This window comes from Lissotriton vulgaris, chromosome 8 (assembly GCF_964263255.1).
Source record: "Lissotriton vulgaris chromosome 8, aLisVul1.2, whole genome shotgun sequence".
In the NCBI taxonomy this organism is placed as follows: Eukaryota; Metazoa; Chordata; class Amphibia; order Caudata; family Salamandridae; genus Lissotriton; species Lissotriton vulgaris.
Genome location: NC_141696.1, coordinates 1,532,703,802 through 1,532,722,556, shown reverse-complemented (window position 1 = coordinate 1,532,722,556; position 18,755 = coordinate 1,532,703,802). Strand labels below are relative to the sequence as shown.

At 38.1% G+C, this 18,755-nt stretch overlaps 4 non-coding genes across 4 annotated transcripts; all 4 read left to right on the top strand.

Moving 5' to 3' along the window:
- The first annotated feature begins 1,055 nt into the window (after positions 1-1,055).
- On the top strand, positions 1,056-1,128 carry TRNAF-GAA (transfer RNA phenylalanine (anticodon GAA)). Its single transcript has one exon. It is a non-coding gene; the product is annotated as a tRNA-Phe (tRNA).
- A 2,839-nt stretch (positions 1,129-3,967) lies between these two features.
- TRNAF-GAA (transfer RNA phenylalanine (anticodon GAA)) lies at positions 3,968-4,040 on the top strand. The gene has a single exon. It is a non-coding gene; the product is annotated as a tRNA-Phe (tRNA).
- A 2,841-nt stretch (positions 4,041-6,881) lies between these two features.
- Positions 6,882-6,954, top strand: TRNAF-GAA (transfer RNA phenylalanine (anticodon GAA)). Its single transcript has one exon. It is a non-coding gene; the product is annotated as a tRNA-Phe (tRNA).
- A 6,913-nt stretch (positions 6,955-13,867) lies between these two features.
- Positions 13,868-13,940, top strand: TRNAF-GAA (transfer RNA phenylalanine (anticodon GAA)). Its single transcript has one exon. It is a non-coding gene; the product is annotated as a tRNA-Phe (tRNA).
- The last annotated feature ends 4,815 nt before the right edge of the window (positions 13,941-18,755 follow it).

Here is an 18,755-nt window from a genome sequence, read left to right as displayed (position 1 = left end):
GGAATCAGCTGTAGTCCTTTTTCTGTATTCATCAAATCTTTTCCAACTGATCTACAACACAATCAATTTAACATAGACTTTGCTTTCTGTCCTCCTTCTAGACTTGCTTCCACCTCTCTTGCCTTCAGGTTTGACTATGAATGTTTCCCATGTCATGCTTTTTTTTGTAAAGTAAACTCTGGTCTGCATTACCTTCCACTTCCCCTTGAACACAGATGTCAGTGGTCAGATGACATTGCTTACATACTCAGGCAAAATACGTCTGGGTAATATAGTGCTAGTCCATTCGGAGTTAAAAAAAAAATGACCTAACCTGGATCCCAAAAATAGTATTTACCCATTGCACCAGTTAACTGCTGAATGATACAGGACTCCTTAAAACATATCTCTAACCTATAAGGTCAAATATCCAGGTCATGCATCTATTTTGTTAAATGGTTCAAATCAAAGTATGAAGACTACAGCTAGCAGGAGGCCGGAATAGCTCAGTTGGAAGAGCATTAGACTGAAGATCTAAAGGTCCCTGGTTCAATCCCGAGTTTCAGCACAGTTGAGAGGTTCCTTGCTTCTAACAAAATAGGTCTTGGAATCAGCTGTAGTGCTTTTTTCTCTATCAACATTTTTATCAACTGATCTACAAAATGATCAATTCAACATAGACTTTGCTTTATGTCCTCCTTTTAAACTTTCTTCCACCTCTCTTACCTTCAGGTTTGACTATGAATGTTTCCCATTTCGTCCTTTTTTGTAAAGTAAACTCTTGTCTGCATCACATTCCACTTCCCCTTGAACACAGATGTCAGTAGTCAGATGACATTGCTTACCTACTTATGCCAAATATATCTGGGTGATATAGTGCTAGTCCATTCAGAGTTAAAAAAACCACTACCTAACCTGGATCCCAGAAATGCTATTTACCCATTGCACCAGTTAACTGGGGAATGATACAGGACTCCTTAAAACATAGCTCTACCATATGAGGTTAAAAATCCAGGTCCTGCATCTATTTTGTTAAATGGTTCAAATTAAAGTATGAAGAACCGAAGTATCAGAAGGCCGAAATAGCTCAGTTGGGAGAGCGTTAGACTGAAGATCTAAAGGTCCCTGGTTCAATCCCGGGTTTCGGCACAGTCGAGAGGTTCCTTGCTTCTAACAAAATAGGTCTTGGAATCAGCTGTAGTACTTTTTTCTCTATCAACATTTTTATCAACTGATCTACAAAATGATCAATTCAACATAGACTTTGCTTTCTGTCCTCCTTTTAAACTTTCTTCCACCTATCTTGCCTTCAGGTTTGACTATGAATGTTTCCCATTTCGTCCTTTTTTGTAAAGTAAACTCTTGTCTGCATCACATTCAACTTCCCCTTGAACACAGATGTCAGTAGTCAGATGACATTGCTTACCTACTCATGCCAAATATATCTGGGTAATATAGAGCTAGTCCATTCAGAGTTAAAAAAAACAACTACCTAACCTGGATCCCAAAAATGCTATTTACCCATTGCACCAGTTAACTGGGGAATGATACAGGACTCCTTAAAACATATCTCTACCATATGAGGTTAAAAATCCAGGCCCTGCATCTATTTTGTTAAATGGTTCAAATTAAAGTATGAAGACCACAGATATCAGCAGGCCGAAATAGCTCGGTTGGGAGAGTGTTAGACTGAAGATCTAAAGGTCCCTGGTTCAATCCTGGGTTTCGGCACTGTTGAGAGGTTCTTTGCTTCTAACAAAATAGGTCTTGGAATCAGCTGTAGTCCTTTTTCTGTATTCATCAAATTTTTTCCAACTGATCTACAACACAATCAATTTAACATAGACTTTGCTTTCTGTCCTCCTTCTAGACTTGCTTCCACCTCTCTTGCCTTCAGGTTTGACTATGAATGTTTCCCATGTCATGCTTTTTTTTGTAAAGTAAACTCTGGTCTGCATTACCTTCCACTTCCCCTTGAACACAGATGTCAGTGGTCAGATGACATTGCTTACATACTCAGGCAAAATACGTCTGGGTAATATAGTGTTAGTCCATTCGGAGTTAAAAAAAAAATGACCTAACCTGGATCCCAAAAATAGTATTTACCCATTGCACCAGTTAACTGCTGAATGATACAGGACTCCTTAAAACATATCTCTAACCTATAAGGTCAAATATCCAGGTCATGCATCTATTTTGTTAAATGGTTCAAATCAAAGTATGAAGACTACAGCTAGCAGGAGGCCGGAATAGCTCAGTTGGAAGAGCATTAGACTGAAGATCTAAAGGTCCCTGGTTCAATCCCGAGTTTCAGCACAGTTGAGAGGTTCCTTGCTTCTAACAAAATAGGTCTTGGAATCAGCTGTAGTACTTTTTTCTCTATCAACATTTTTATCAACTGATCTACAAAATGATCAATTCAACATAGACTTTGCTTTATGTCCTCCTTTTAAACTTTCTTCCACCTATCTTGCCTTCAGGTTTGACTATGAATGTTTCCCATTTCGTCCTTTTTTGTAAAGTAAACTCTTGTCTGCATCACATTCCACTTCCCCTTGAACACAGATGTCAGTAGTCAGATGACATTGCTTACCTACTCATGCCAAATATATCTGGGTGATATAGTGCTAGTCCATTCAGAGTTAAAAAAACCACTACCTAACCTGGATCCCAGAAATGCTATTTACCCATTGCACCAGTTAACTGGGGAATGATACAGGACTCCTTTAAACATATCTCTACCATATGAGGTTAAAAATCCAGGTCCTGCATCTATTTTGTTAAATGGTTTAAATTAAAATATGATGACCACAGCTTTAAGCAGGCCGAAATAGCTCAGTTGGGAGAGCGTTAGACTGAACATCTAAAGGTCTCTGGTTCAATCCTGGGTTTCGGCACAGTTGAGAGGTTCCTTGCGTCTAACAAAATAGGTCTTGGAATCAGCTGTAGTACTTTTTCTCTATTCATCAAATTTTTTCCAACTGATCTACAACACAATCAATTTAACATAGACTTTGCTTTATGTCCTCCTTCTAAACTTGCTTCCACCTCTCTTACCTTCAGGTTTGACAATGAATATTTCCCATTTCATGCTTTTTTGTAAAGTAAACTTTTGTCTGCATTACCTTCCACTTCCCCTTGAACACAGATGTCAGTAGTCAGATGACATTGCTTACCTACTAATGCCAAATACGTCTGGGTAATATAGTGCTAGTCCATTCGGAGTTAAAAAAACAACTACCTAACCTGGATCCCAAAAATATTATTTACCCATTGCACCAGTTAACTGCTGAATGATACAGGACTCCTTAAAACATATCTCTAACATATAAGGTCAAATATCCAGGTCATGCATCCATTTAGTTAAATGGTTCAAATCAAAGTATGAAGACTACAGCTAGCAGCAGGCCGAAATAGCTCAGTTGGGAGAGCGTTAGACTGAAGATCTAAAGGTCCCTGGTTAAATCCCGGGTTTCGGCACTGTTGAGAGGTTCCTTGTTTCTCACAAAGTAAGTCTTGGAATCAGCTGTAGTACTTTTTTCTCTATCAACATTTTTATCAACTGATCTAAAAAACGATCAATTCAACATAGACGTTGCTTTCTGTCCTCCTTTTAAAATTTCTTCCACCTATCTTGCCTTCAGGTTTGACTATGAATGTTTCCCATTTCGTCCTTTTTTGTAAAGTAAACTCTTGTCTGCATCACATTCCACTTCCCCTTGAACACAGATGTCAGTAGTCAGATGACATTGCTTACCTACTCATGGCAAATATATCTGGGTAATATAGTGCTAGTCCATTCAGAGTTAAAAAAACAACTACCTAACCTGGATCCCAAAAATGCTATTTACCCATTGCACCAGTTAACTGCGGAATGATACAGGACTCCTTAAAACATATCTCTACCATATGAGGTTAAAAATCCAGGTCCTGCATCTATTTTGTTAAATGGTTCAAATTAAAGTATGAAGACCCCAGCTATCAGTAGGCCGAAATAGCTCAGTTGGGAGAGCGTTAGACTGAAGATCTAAAGGTCCCTGGTTCAATCCCGGGTTTTGGCACAGTTGAGAGGTTCCTTGCTTCTAATAAAATAGGTCTTGGAATCAGCTGTAGTACTTTTTCTCTATTCATCAAATTTTTTCCAACTGATCTACAACACAATCAATTTAACATAGACTTTGCTTTATGTCCTCCTTCTAAACTTGCTTCCACCTCTCTTACCTTCAGGTTTGACAATGAATATTTCCCATTTAATGCTTTTTTGTAAAGTAAACTCTTGTCTGCATTACCTTCCACTTCCCCTTGAACACAGATGTCAGAAGTCAGATGACATTGCTTACCTACTCATGCCAAATACGTCTGGGTAATATAGTGCTAGTCCATTCGGAGTTAAAAAAAAAAAAATGACCTAACCTGGATCCCAAAAATATTATTTACCCATTGCACCAGTTAACTGCTGAATGATACAGGACTCCTTAAAACATATCTCTAACATATAAGGTCAAATATCCAGGTCATGCATCTATTTAGTTAAATGGTTCAAATATAAGTGTGAAGACTACAGCTAGCAGCAGGCTGAAATAGATCAGTTGGGAGAGCGTTAGACTGAAGATCTAAACGTCCCTGGTTCAATCCTGGGTTTCGGCACAGTTGAGAGGTTCCTTGCTTCTAAAAAAATAGGTCATGGAATCAGCTGTAGTACTTTTTCTCTATTCATCAAATTTTTTCCAACTGATCTACAACACAATCAATTTAACATAGACTTTCCTTTATGTCCTCCTTCTAAACTTGCTTCCACCTATCTTACCTTCAGGTTTGACAATGAATATTTCCCATTTCATGCTTTTTTGTAAAGTAAACTCTTGTTTGCATTACCTTCCACTCCCCCTTGAACACAGATGTCAGTAGTCAGATGACATTGCTTACCTACTCATGCCAAATATATCTGGGTAATATAGTGCTAGTCCATTCAGAGTTAAAAAAACAACTACCTAACCTGGATCCCAAAAATGCTATTCACCCATTGCACCAGTTAATTGCAGAATGATACAGGACTCCTTAAAACATATCTCTACCATATGAGGTTAAAACTCCAGGTCCTGCATCTATTTTGTTAAATGGTTTAAATTAAAGTATGAAGACCACAGATATTAACAGGCCGAAATAGCTCATTTGGGAGAGCGTTAGACTGAAGATCTAAAGGTCCCTGGTTCAATCCCGGGTTTCGGCACAGTTGAGAGGTTCCTTGCTTCTAACAAAATAGGTCTTGGAATCTGCTGTAGTACTTTTTTCTCTATCAACATTTTTATCAACTGATCTACTAAATGATCAATTCAACATAGACTTTGCTTTCTGTCCTCCTTTTAAACCTTCTTCCACCTATCTTTCCTTCAGGTTTGACTATGAATGTTTCCCATTTCGTCCTTTTTTGTAAAGTAAACTCTTGTCTGCATCACATTCCACTTCCCCTTGAACACAGATGTCAGTAGTCAGATGACATTGCTTACCTACTCATGCCAAATATATCTGGGTAATATAGTGCTAGTCCATTCAGAGTTAAAAAAACAACTACCTAACCTGGATCCCAAAAATGCTATTTACCCATTGCACCAGTTAACTGCGGAATGATACAGGACTCCTTAAAACATATCTCTACCATATGAGGTTAAAAATCCAGGTCCTGCATCTATTTTGTTAAATGGTTTAAATTAAAGTATGAAGACCACAGCTATAAGCAGGCCGAAATAGCTCAGTTGGGAGAGCGTTAGACTGAAGATCTAAATGTCTCTGGTTCAATCCTGGGTTTCGGCACAGTTGAGAGGTTCCTTGCTTCTAACAAAATAGGTCTTGAAATCAGCTGTAGTACTTTTTCTCTATTCATCAAATTTTTTCCAACTGATCTACAACACAATCAATTTAACATAGACTTTGCTTTATGTCCTCCTTCTAAACTTGCTTCCACCTCTCTTACCTTCAGGTTTGACAATGAATATTTCCCATTTCATGCTTTTTTGTAAAGTAAACTTTTGTCTGCATTACCTTCCACTTCCCCTTGAACACAGATGTCAGTAGTCAGATGACATTGCTTACCTACTCATGCCAAATACGTCTGGGTAATATAGTGCTAGTCCATTCGGAGTTAAAAAAAAAATGACCTAACCTGGATCCCAAAAATATTATTTACCCATTGCACCAGTTAACTGCTGAATGATACAGGACTCCTTAAAACATATCTCTAACATATAAGGTCAAATATCCAGGTCATGCATCCATTTAGTTAAATGGTTCAAATCAAAGTATGAAGACTACAGCTAGCAGCAGGCCGAAATAGCTCAGTTGGGAGAGCGTTAGACTGAAGATATAAAGGTCCCTGGTTAAATCCCGGGTTTCGGCACTGTTGAGAGGTTCCTTGTTTCTCACAAAGTAAGTCTTGGAATCAGCTGTAGTACTTTTTTCTCTAACAACATTTTTATCAACTGATCTACAAAACGATCAATTCAACATAGACGTTGCTTTCTGTCCTCCTTTTAAAATTTCTTCCACCTATCTTGCCTTCAGGTTTGACTATGAATGTTTCCCATTTCGTCCTTTTTTGTAAAGTAAACTCTTGTCTGCATCACATTCCACTTCCCCTTGAACACAGATGTCAGTAGTCAGATGACATTGCTTACCTACTCATGGCATATATATCTGGGTAATATAGTGCTAGTCCATTCAGAGTTAAAAAAACAACTACCTAACCTGGATCCCAAAAATGCTATTTACCCATTGCACCAGTTAACTGCGGAATGATACAGGACTCCTTAAAAAATATCTCTACCATATGAGGTTAAAAATCCAGGTCCTGCATCTATTTTGTTAAATGGTTCAAATTAAAGTATGAAGACCCCAGCTATCAGAAGGCCGAAATAGCTCAGTTGGGAGAGCGTTAGACTGAAGATCTAAAGGTCCCTGGTTCAATCCCGGGTTTTGGCACAGTTGAGAGGTTCCTTGCTTCTAATAAAATAGGTCTTGGAATCAGCTGTAGTACTTTTTCTCTATTCATCAAATTTTTTCCAACTGATCTACAACACAATCAATTTAACATAGACTTTGCTTTATGTCCTCCTTCTAAACTTGCTTCCACCTCTCTTAACTTCAGGTTTGACAATGAATATTTCCCATTTCATGCTTTTTTGTAAAGTAAACTCTTGTCTGCATTACCTTCCACTTCCCCTTGAACACAGATGTCAGTAGTCAGATGACATTGCTTACCTACTCATGCCAAATACGTCTGGGTAATATAGTGCTAGTCCATTCGGAGTTAAAAAAAAAAAATGACCTAACCTGGATCCCAAAAATATTATTTACCCATTGCACCAGTTAACTGCTGAATGATACAGGACTCCTTAAAACATATCTCTAACATATGAGGTCAAATATCCAGGTCATGCATTTATTTAGTTAAATGGTTCAAATCAAAGTATGAAGACTACAGCTAGCAGCAGGCTGAAATAGCTCAGTTGGGAGAGCGTTAGACTGAAGATCTAAAGGTCCCTGGTTCAATCCCGGGTTTCGGCACAGTTGAGAGGTTCCTTGCTTCTAGCAAAATAGGTCTTGGAATCAGCTGTAGTATTTTTTCTCTATCAACATTTTTATCAACTGATCTACAAAATGATCAATTCAACATAGACTTTGCTTTCTGTCCTCCTTTTAAACTTTCTTCCACCTATCTTGCCTTCAGGTTTGACTATGAATGTTGCCCATTTCGTCCTTTTTTGTAAAGTAAACTCGTGTCTGCATCACATTCCACTTCCCCTTGAACACAGATGTCAGTAGTCAGATGACATTGCTTACCTACTCATGCCAAATATATCTGGGTAATATAGTGCTAGTCCATTCAGAGTTAAAAAAACAACTACCTAACCTGGATCCCAAAAATGCTATTTACCCATTGCACCAGTTAACTGGGGAATGATACAGGACTCCTTAAAACATATCTCTACCATATGAGGTTAAAAATCCAGGTCCTGCATCTATTTTGTTAAATGGTTCAAATTAAAGTATGAAGACCACAGATATCAGCAGGCCGAAATAGCCCAGTTGGGAGAGTGTTAGACTGAAGATCTAAAGGTCCCTGGTTAGATCCCGGGTATCGGCACTGTTGAGAGGTTCTTTGCTTCTAACAAAATAGGTCTTGGAATCAGCTGTAGTCCTTTTTTCTGTATTCATCAAATTTTTTCCAACTGATCTACAACACAATCAATTTAACATAGACTTTGCTTTCTGTCCTCCTTCTAGACTTGCTTCCACCTCTCTTGCCTTCAGGTTTGGCTATGAATGTTTCCCATGTCATGCTTTTTTGTAAAGTAAACTCCGGTCTGCATTACCTTCCACTTCCCCTTGAACACAGATGTCAGTGGTCAGATGACATTGCTTACCTACTCAAGCAAAATACGTCTGGGTAATATAGTGCTAGTCCATTCGGAGTTAAAAAAAAAATGACCTAACCTGGATCCCAAAAATAGTATTTACCCATTGCACCAGTTAACTGCTGAATGATACAGGACTCCTTAAAACATATCTCTAACCTATAAGGTCAAATATCCAGGTCATGCATCTATTTTGTTAAATGGTTCAAATCAAAGTATGAAGACTACAGCTAGCAGGAGGCAGAAATAGCTCAGTTGGAAGAGCGTTAGACTGAAGATCTAAAGGTCCCTGGTTCAATCCCGGGTTTCGGCACTGTTGAGAGGTTCCTTGCTTATCACAAAATAAGTCTTGGAATCAGCTGTAGTACTTTTTTCTCTATCAACGTTTTTATCAACTGATCTACAAAATGATCAATTCAACATAGACTTTGCTTTCTGTCCTCCTTTTAAACTTTCTTCCACCTATCTTGCCTTCAGGTTTGACTATGAATGTTTCCCATTTCGTCCTTTTTTGTAAAGTAAACTCTTGTCTGCATCACATTCCACTTCCCCTTGAACACAGATGTCAGTAGTCAGATGACATTGCTTACCTACTCATGCCAAATATATCTGGGTAATATAGTGCTAGTCCATTCAGAGTTAAAAAAACAACTACCTAACCTGGATCCCGAAAATGCTATTTACCTGTTGCACCAGTTAACTGGGGAATGATACAGGACTCCTTAAAACATATCTCTACCATATGAGGTTAAAAATCAAGGTCCTGCATCTATTTTGTTAAATGGTTCAAATTAAAGTATGAAGACCCCAGCTATCAGAAGGCCGAAATAGCTCAGTTGGGAGAGCATTAGACTGAACATCTAAAGGTCCCTGGTTCAATCCCGGGTTTCGGCACAGTTGATAGGTTCCTTGCTTCTACAAAATAGGTCTTGGAATCAGCTGTAGTACTTTTTCTCTATTCATCAAATGTTTTCCAACTGATCTACAACACAATCAATTTAACATAGACTTTGCTGTATGTCCTCCTTCTAAACTTTCTCCCACCCCTCTTACCTTCAGGTTTGACAATGAATATTTCCCATTTCATGCTTTTTTGTAAAGTAAACTCTTGTCTGCATTACCTTCCACCTCCCCTTGAACACAGATGTCAGTAGTCAGATGACATTGCTTACCTACTCATGCCAAATATATCTGGGTAATATAGTGCTAGTCCATTCAGAGTTAAAAAAACAACTACCTAACCTGGATCCCAAAAATGCTATTTACCCATTGCACCAGTTAATTGCGGAATGATACAGGACTCCTTAAAACACATCTCTACCATATGAGTTTAAAAATCCAGGTCCTGCATCTATTTTGTTAAATGGTTTAAATTAAAGTATGAAGACTACAGCTAGCAGCAGGCCGAAATAGCTCAGTTGGGAGAGCGTTAGACTGAAGATCTAAAGGTCCCTGGTTAAATCCTGGGTTTCGGCACTGTTGAGAGGTTCCTTGTTTCTCACAAAGTAAGTCTTGTAATCAGCTGTAGTACTTTTTTCTCTATCAACATTTTTATCAACTGATCTACAAAATGATCAACTCAACATAGACGTTGCTTTCTGTCCTCCTTTTAAACTTTCTTCCACCTATCTTGCCTTCAGGTTTGACTATGAATGTTTCCCATTTCGTCCTTTTTAGTAAAGTAAACTCTTGTCTGCATCACATTCCACTTCCCCTTGAACACAGATGTCAGTAGTCAGATGACATTGCTTACCTACTCATGCCAAATATATCTGGGTAATATAGTGCTAGTCCATTCAGAGTTAAAAAAACAACTACCTAACCTGGATCCCAAAAATGCTATTTACCCATTGCACCAGTTAACTGCGGAATGATACAGGACTCCTTAAAACATATCTCTACCATATGAGGTTAAAAATCAAGGTCCTGCATCTATTTTGTTAAATGGTTCAAATTAAAGTATGAAGACCCCAGCTATCAGAAGGCCGAAATAGCTCAGTTGGGAGAGCGTTAGACTGAAGATCTAAAGGTCCCTGGTTCATTCCTGGGTTTCGGCACAGTTGGGAGGTTCCTTGCTTCTAACAAAATAGGTCTTGGAATCAGCTGTAGTACTTTTTTTCTATTCATCAAATTTATTCCAACTGATCTACAACACAATCAATTTAACATAGACTTTGCTTTATGTCCTCCTTCTAAACTTGCTTCCACCTCTCTTACCTTCAGGTTTGACAATGAATATTTCCCATTTCATGCTTTTTTGTAAAGTAAACTCTTGTCTGCATTACCTTCCACTTCCCATTGAACACAGATGTCAGTAGTCAGATGACATTGCTTACCTACTCATGCCAAATACGTCTGGGTAATATAGTGCTAGTCCATTCGGAGTTAAAAAAAAAAATGACCTAATCTGGATCCCAAAAATATTATTTACCCATTGCACCAGTTAACTGCTCAATGATACAGGACTCCTTAAAACATATCTCTAACATATAAGGTCAAATATCCAGGTCATGCATCTATTTAGTTAAATGGTTCAAATCAAAGTATGAAGACTAAAGCTAGCAGCAGACCGAAATAGGACAGTTGGTAGAGCGTTAGACTGAAGATCTAATGGTTCCTGGTTCAATCCCGGGTTTCGGCACAGTTGAGAGGTTCCTTGCTTCTAACAAAATAGGTCTTGGAATCAGCTGTAGTACTTTTTCTCTATTCATCAAATTTTTTCCAACTGATCTACAACACAATCAATTTAACATAGACTTTGCTTTATGTCCTCCTTCTAAACTTGCTTCCACCTATCTTACCTTCAGGTTTGACAATGAATACTTCCCATTTCATGCTTTTTTGTAAAGTAAACTCTTGTCTGCATTACCTTCCACTTCCCCTTGAACACAGATGTCAGTAGTCAGATGACATTGCTTACCTACTCATGCCAAATATATCTGGGTAATATAGTGCTAGTCCATTCAGAGTTAAAAAAACAACTACCTAACCTGGATCCCAAAAATGCTATTTACCCATTGCACCAGTTAACTGCTGAATGATACAGGACTCCTTAAAACATATCTCTAACATATAAGGTCAAATATCCAGGTCATGCATCTATTTAGTTAAATGGTTCAAATTAAGGTATGAAGACTGTAGCTAGCAGCAGGCCGAAATAGCTCAGTTGGGAGAGCGTTAGACTGAAGATCTAAAGGTCCCTGGTTCAATCCCGGGTTTAGGCACAGTTGAGAGGTTCCTTGCTTCTAACAAAATAGGTCTTGGAATCAGCTGTAGTACTTTTTTCTCTATCAACATTTTTATCAACTGATCTACAAAATGATCAATTCAACATAGACTTTGCTTTCTGTCCTCCTTTTAAACTTTCTTCCACCTATCTTGCCTTCAGGTTTGACTATGAATGTTTCCCATTTCGTCCTTTTTTGTAAAGTAAACTCTTGTCTGCCTCACATTCCACTTCCCCTTGAACACAGATGTCAGTAGTCAGATGACATTGCTTACCTACTCATGCCAAATATATCTGGGTAATATAGTGCTAGTCCATTCAGAGTTAAAAAAACAACTACCTAACCTGGATCCCAAAAATGCTATTTACCCATTGCACCAGTTAACTGGGGAATGATACAGGACTTCTTAAAACATATCTCTACCATATGAGGTTAAAAATCCAGGTCCTGCATCTATTTTGTTAAATGGTTCAAATTAAAGTATGAAGACCACAGATATCAGCAGGCCGAAATAGCTCAGTTGGGAGAGTGTTAGACTGAAGATCTAAAGGTCCCTGGTTCAATCCCGGGTTTCGGCTCTGTTGAGAGGTTCTTTGCTTCTAACAAAATAGGTCTTGGAATCAACTGTAGTCCTTTTTCTGTATTCATCAAATTTTTTCCAACTGATCTACAACACAATCAATTTAACATAGACTTTGCTTTATGTCCTCCTTCTAAACTTGCTTCCACCCCTCTTACCTTCAGGTTTGACAATGAATATTTCCCATTTCATGCTTTTTTGTAAAGTAAACTCTTGTCTGCATTACCTTCCACTTCCCCTTGAACACAGATGTCAGTAGTCAGATGACATTGCTTACCTACTCATGCCCAATATATCTGGGTAATATAGTGCTAATCCATTCAGAGTTAAAAAAACAACTACCTAACCTGGATCCCAAAAATGCTATTTACCCATTGCACCAGTTAATTGCGGAATGATACAGGACTCCTTAAAACATATCTCTACCATATGAGGTTAAAAATCCAGGTCCTGCATCTATTTTGTTAAATGGTTTAAATTAAAGTATGAAGACCTCAGCTACAAGCAGTCCGAAATAGCTCAGTTGGGAGAGCATTAGACTGAAGATCTAAAGGTCCCTGGTTCAATCCTGGGTTTCGGCACAGTTGAGAGGTTCCTTGCTTCTAACAAAATAGGTCTTGGAATCAGCTGTAGTACTTTTTTCTCTATCAACATTTTTATCAACTGATCTACAAAATGATCAATTCAACATAGACTTTGCTTTCTGTCCTCCTTTTAAACTTTCTTCCACCTATCTTGCCTTCAGGTTTGACTATGAATGTTTCCCATTTCGTCCTTTTTTGTAAAGTAAACTCTTGTCTGCATCACATTCCACTTCCCCTTGAACACAGATGTCAGTAGTCAGATGACATTGCTTACCTACTAATGCCAAATATATCTGGGTGATATAGTGCTAGTCCATTCAGAGTTAAAAAAACAACTACCTAACCTGGATCCCAAAAATGCTATTTACCCATTGCACCAGTTAACTTGGGAATGATACAGGACTCCTTAAAACATATCTCTACCATATGAGGTTAAAAATACAGGTCCTGCATCTATTTTGTTAAATGGTTTAAATTAAAGTATGAAGACAACTGCTATAAGCAGGCTGAAATAGCTCAGTTGGGAGAGTGTTAGACTGAAGATCTAAAGGTCCCTGGTTCAATCCCGGGTTTAGGCACAGTTGAGAGGTTCCTTGCTTCTAACAAAATAGGTCTTGGAATCAGCAGTAGTACTTTTTTCTCTATCAACATTTTTATCAACTGATCTACAAAATGATCAATTCAACATAGACTTTGCTTTCTGTCCTCCTTTTAAACTTTCTTCCACCTATCTTGCCTTCAGGTTTGACTATGAATGTTTCCCATTTCGTCCTTTTTTGTAAAGTAAACTCTTGCCTGCATCACATTCCACTTCCCCTTGAACACAGATGTCAGTAGTCAGATGACATTGCTTACCTACTCATGCCAAATATATCTGGGTAATATACTGCTAGTCCATTCAGAGTTAAAAAAATAACTACCTAACCTGGATCACAAAAATATTATTTACCCATTGCACCAGTTAACTGGGGAATGATACAGGACTCCTTAAAACATATCTCTACCATATGAGGTTAAAAATCCAGGTCCTGCATCTATTTTGTTAAATGGTTCAAATTAAAGTATGAAGACCCCAGCTATAAGAAGGCCGAAATAGCTCAGTTGGGAGAGCATTAGACTGAAGATCTAAAGGTCCCTGGTTCAATCCCAGGTTTCGGCACAGTTGAGAGGTTCCTTGATTCTAACAAAATAGGTTTTGAAATCAGCTGTAGTACTTTTTTCTCTATCAACATTTTTATCATCTGATCTACAAAATGATCAATTCAACATAGACTTTGCTTTCTGTCCTTCTTTTAAACTTTCTTCCACCTATCTTGCCTTCAGGTTTGACTATGAATGTTTCCCATTTCGTCCTTTTTTGTAAAGTAAACTCTTGTCTGCATCACATTCCACTTCCCCTTGAACACAGATGTCAGTAGTCAGATGACATTGCTTACCTACTCATGCCAAATATATCTGGGTAATATACTGCTAGTCCATTCAGAGTTAAAAAAATAACTACCTAACCTGGATCCCAAAAATATTATTTACCCATTGCACCAGTTAACTGGGGAATGATACAGGACTCCTTAAAACATATCTCTACCATATGAGGTTAAAAATCCAGGTCCTGCATCTATTTTGTTAAATGGTTCAAATTAAAGTATGAAGACCCCAGCTATCAGAAGGCCGAAATAGCTCAGTTGGGAGAGCGTTAGACTGAAGATCTAAAGGTCCCTGGTTCAATCCTGGGTTTCGGCACAGTTGAGAGGTTCCTTGCTTCTAACAAAATCGGTCTTGGAATCAGCTGTAGTACTTTTTCTCTATTCATCAAATTTTTTCCAACTGATCTACAACACAATCAATTTAACATAGACTTTGCTTTATGTCCTCCTTTTAAACTTGCTTCCACCTCTCTTACCTTCAGGTTTGACAATGAATATTTCCCATTTCATGCTTTTTTGTAAAGTAAACTTTTGTCTGCATTACCTTCCACTTCCCCTTGAACACAGATGTCAGTAGTCAGATGGCATTGCTTACCTACTCATGCCAAATACGTCTGGGTAATATAGTGCTAGTCCATTCGGAGTTAAAAAAAAAATGACCTTACCTGGATCCCAAAAATATTATTTACCCATTGCACCAGTTAACTGCTGAATGATACAGGACTCCTTAAAACATATCTCTAACATATAAGGTCAAATATCCAGGTCATGCATCCATTTAGTTAAATGGTTCAAATCAAAGTATGAAGACTACAGCTAGCAGCAGGCCGAAATAGCTCAGTTGGGAGAGCGTTAGACTGAAGATCTAAAGGTCCCTGGTTAAATCCCGGGTTTCGGCACTGTTGAGAGGTTCCTTGTTTCTCACAAAGTAAGTCTTGGAATCAGCTGTAGTACTTTTTTCTCTATCAACATTTTTATCAACTGATCTACAAAATGATCAATTCAACATAGACATTGCTTTCTGTCCTCCTTTTAAACTTTCTTCCACCTATCTTGCCTTCAGGTTTGACTATGAATGTTTCCCATTTCGTCCTTTTTTGTAAAGTAAACTCTTGTCTGCATCACATTCTACTTCCCCTTGAACACAGATGTCAGTAGTCAGATGACATTGCTTACCTACTCATGCCAAATATATCTGGGTAATATAGTGCTAGTCCATTCAGAGTTAAAAAAACAACTACCTAACCTGGATCCCAAAAATGCTATTTACCCATTGCACCAGTTAACTGCGGAATGATACAGGACTCCTTAAAACATATCTCTACCATATGAGGTTAAAAATCCAGGTCCTGCATCTATTTTGTTAAATGGTTCAAATTAAAGTATGAAGACCACAGCTATCAGAAGGCTGAAATAGCTCAGTTGGGAGAGCGTTAGACTGAAGATCTTAAGGTCCCTGGTTCAATCCAGTGTTTCGGCACAGTTGAGAGGTTCCTTGCTTCTAACAAAATAGGTCTTGGAATCTGCTGTAGTACTTTTTCTCTATTCATCAAGTTTTTTCCAACTGATCTACAACACAATCAATTTAACATAGACTTTGCTTTATGTCCTCCTTCTAAACTTGCTTCCACCTCTCTTACCTTCAGGTTTGACAATGAATATTTCCCATTTTATGCTTTTTTGTAAAGTAAACTCTTGTCTGCATTACCTTCCACTTCCCCTTGAACACAGATGTCAGTAGTCAGATGACATTGCTTACCTACTCATGCCAAATATATCTGGGTAATATAGTGCTAGTCCATTCAGAGTTAAAAAAACAACTACCTAACCTGGATCCCAAAAATGCTATTTACCCATTGCACCAGTTAACTTGGGAATGATACAGGACTCCTTAAAACATATCTCTACCATATGAGGTTAAAAATCCAGGTCCTGCATCTATTTTGTTAAATGGTTCAAATTAAAGCATGAAGACCCCAGTTAACAGAAGACAGAAATAGCTCAGTTGGGAGAGCGTTAGACTGAAGATCTAAAGGTCCCTGGTTCAATCCCTGGTTTCGGCACAGTTGAGAGGTTCCTTGCTTCTAACTAAATAGGTCTTGGAATCAGCTGTAGTACTTTTTCTCTATTCATCAAATTTTTTCCAACTAATCTACAACACAATCAATTTAACATAGACTTTGCTTTATGTCCTCCTTCTAAACTTGCTTCCACCTCTCTTACCTTCAGGTTTGACAATGAATATTTCCCATTTCATGCTTTTTTGTAAAGTAAATTCTTGTCTGCATTACCTTCCACTTCCCCTTGAACACAGATGTCAGTAGTCAGATGACATTGCTTACCTACTCATGCCAAATACGTCTGGGTGATATAGTGCTAGTCCATTCGGAGTTAAAAAAAAATGACCTAACCTGGATCCCAAAAATATTATTTACCCATTGCACCAGTTAACTGCTGAATGATACAGGACTCCTTAAAACATATCTCTAACATATAAGGTCAAATATCCAGGTCATGCATCTATTTAGTTAAATGGTTCAAATTAAGGTATGAAGACTGTAGCTAGCAGCAGGCCGAAATAGCTCAGTTGGGAGAGCGTTAGACTGAAGATCTAAAGGTCCCTGGTTCAATCCCGGGTTTAGGCACAGTTGAGAGGTTCCTTGCTTCTAACAAAATAGGTCTTGGAATCAGCTGTAGTACTTTTTTCTCTATCAACATTTTTATCAACTGATCTACAAAATGATCAATTCAACATAGACTTTGCTTTCTGTCCTCCTTTTAAACTTTCTTCCACCTATCTTGCCTTCAGGTTTGACTATGAATGTTTCCCATTTCGTCCTTTTTTGTAAAGTAAACTCTTGTCTGCCTCACATTCCACTTCCCCTTGAACACAGATGTCAGTAGTCAGATGACATTGCTTACCTACTCATGCCAAATATATCTGGGTAATATAGTGCTAGTCCATTCAGAGTTAAAAAAACAACTACCTAACCTGGATCCCAAAAATGCTATTTACCCATTGCACCAGTTAACTGGGGAATGATACAGGACTTCTTAAAACATATCTCACCATATGAGGTTAAAAATCCAGGTCCTGCATCTATTTTGTTAAATGGTTCAAATTAAAGTATGAAGACCACAGATATCAGCAGGCCGAAATAGCTCAGTTGGGACAGTGTTAGACTGAAGATCTAAAGGTCCCTGGTTCAATCCTGGGTTTTGGCTCTGTTGAGAGGTTCTTTGCTTCTAACAAAATAGGTCTTGGAATCAACTGTAGTCCTTTTTCTGTATTCATCAAATTTTTTCCAACTGATCTACAACACAATCAATTTAACATAGACTTTGCTTTATGTCCTCCTTCTAAACTTGCTTCCACCCCTCTTACCTTCAGGTTTGACAATGAATATTTCCCATTTCATGCTTTTTTGTAAAGTAAACTCTTGTCTGCATTACCTTCCACTTCCCCTTGAACACAGATGTCAGTAGTCAGATGACATTGCTTACCTACTCATGCCAAATATATCTGGGTAATATAGTGCTAGTCCATTCAGAGTTAAAAAAACAACTACCTAACCTGGATCCCAAAAATGCTATTTACCCATTGCACCAGTTAATTGCGGAATGATACAGGACTCCTTAAAACATATCTCTACCATATGAGGTTAAAAATCCAGGTCCTGCATCTATTTTGTTAAATGGTTTAAATTAAAGTATGAAGACCTCAGCTATAAGCAGTCTGAAATAGCTCAGTTGGGAGAGCGTTAGACTGAAGATCTAAAGGTCCCTGGTTCAATCCTGGGTTTTGGCACAGTTGAGAGGTTCCTTGCTTCTAACAAAATAGGTCTTGGAATCAGCTGTAGTACTTTTTTCTCTATCAACATTTTTATCAACTGATCTACAAAATGATCAATTCAACATAGACTTTGCTTTCTGTCCTCCTTTTAAACTTTCTTCCACCTATCTTGCCTTCAGGTTTGACTATGAATGTTTCCCATTTCGTCCTTTTTTGTAAAGTAAACTCTTGTCTGCATCACATTCCACTTCCCCTTGAACACAGATGTCAGTAGTCAGATGACATTGCTTACCTACTCATGCCAAATATATCTGGGTAATATAGTGCTAGTCCATTCAGAGTTAAAAAAACAACTACCTAACCTGGATCCCGAAAATGCTATTTACCTGTTGCACCAGTTAACTGGGGAATGATACAGGACTCCTTAAAACATATCTCTACCATATGAGGTTAAAAATCAAGGTCCTGCATCTATTTTGTTAAATGGTTCAAATTAAAGTATGAAGACCCCAGCTATCAGAAGGCCGAAATAGCTCAGTTGGGAGAGCATTAGACTGAACATCTAAAGGTCCCTGGTTCAATCCCGGGTTTCGGCACAGTTGATAGGTTCCTTGCTTCTACAAAATAGGTCTTGGAATCAGCTGTAGTACTTTTTCTCTATTCATCAAATGTTTTCCAACTGATCTACAACACAATCAATTTAACATAGACTTTGCTGTATGTCCTCCTTCTAAACTTTCTCCCACCCCTCTTACCT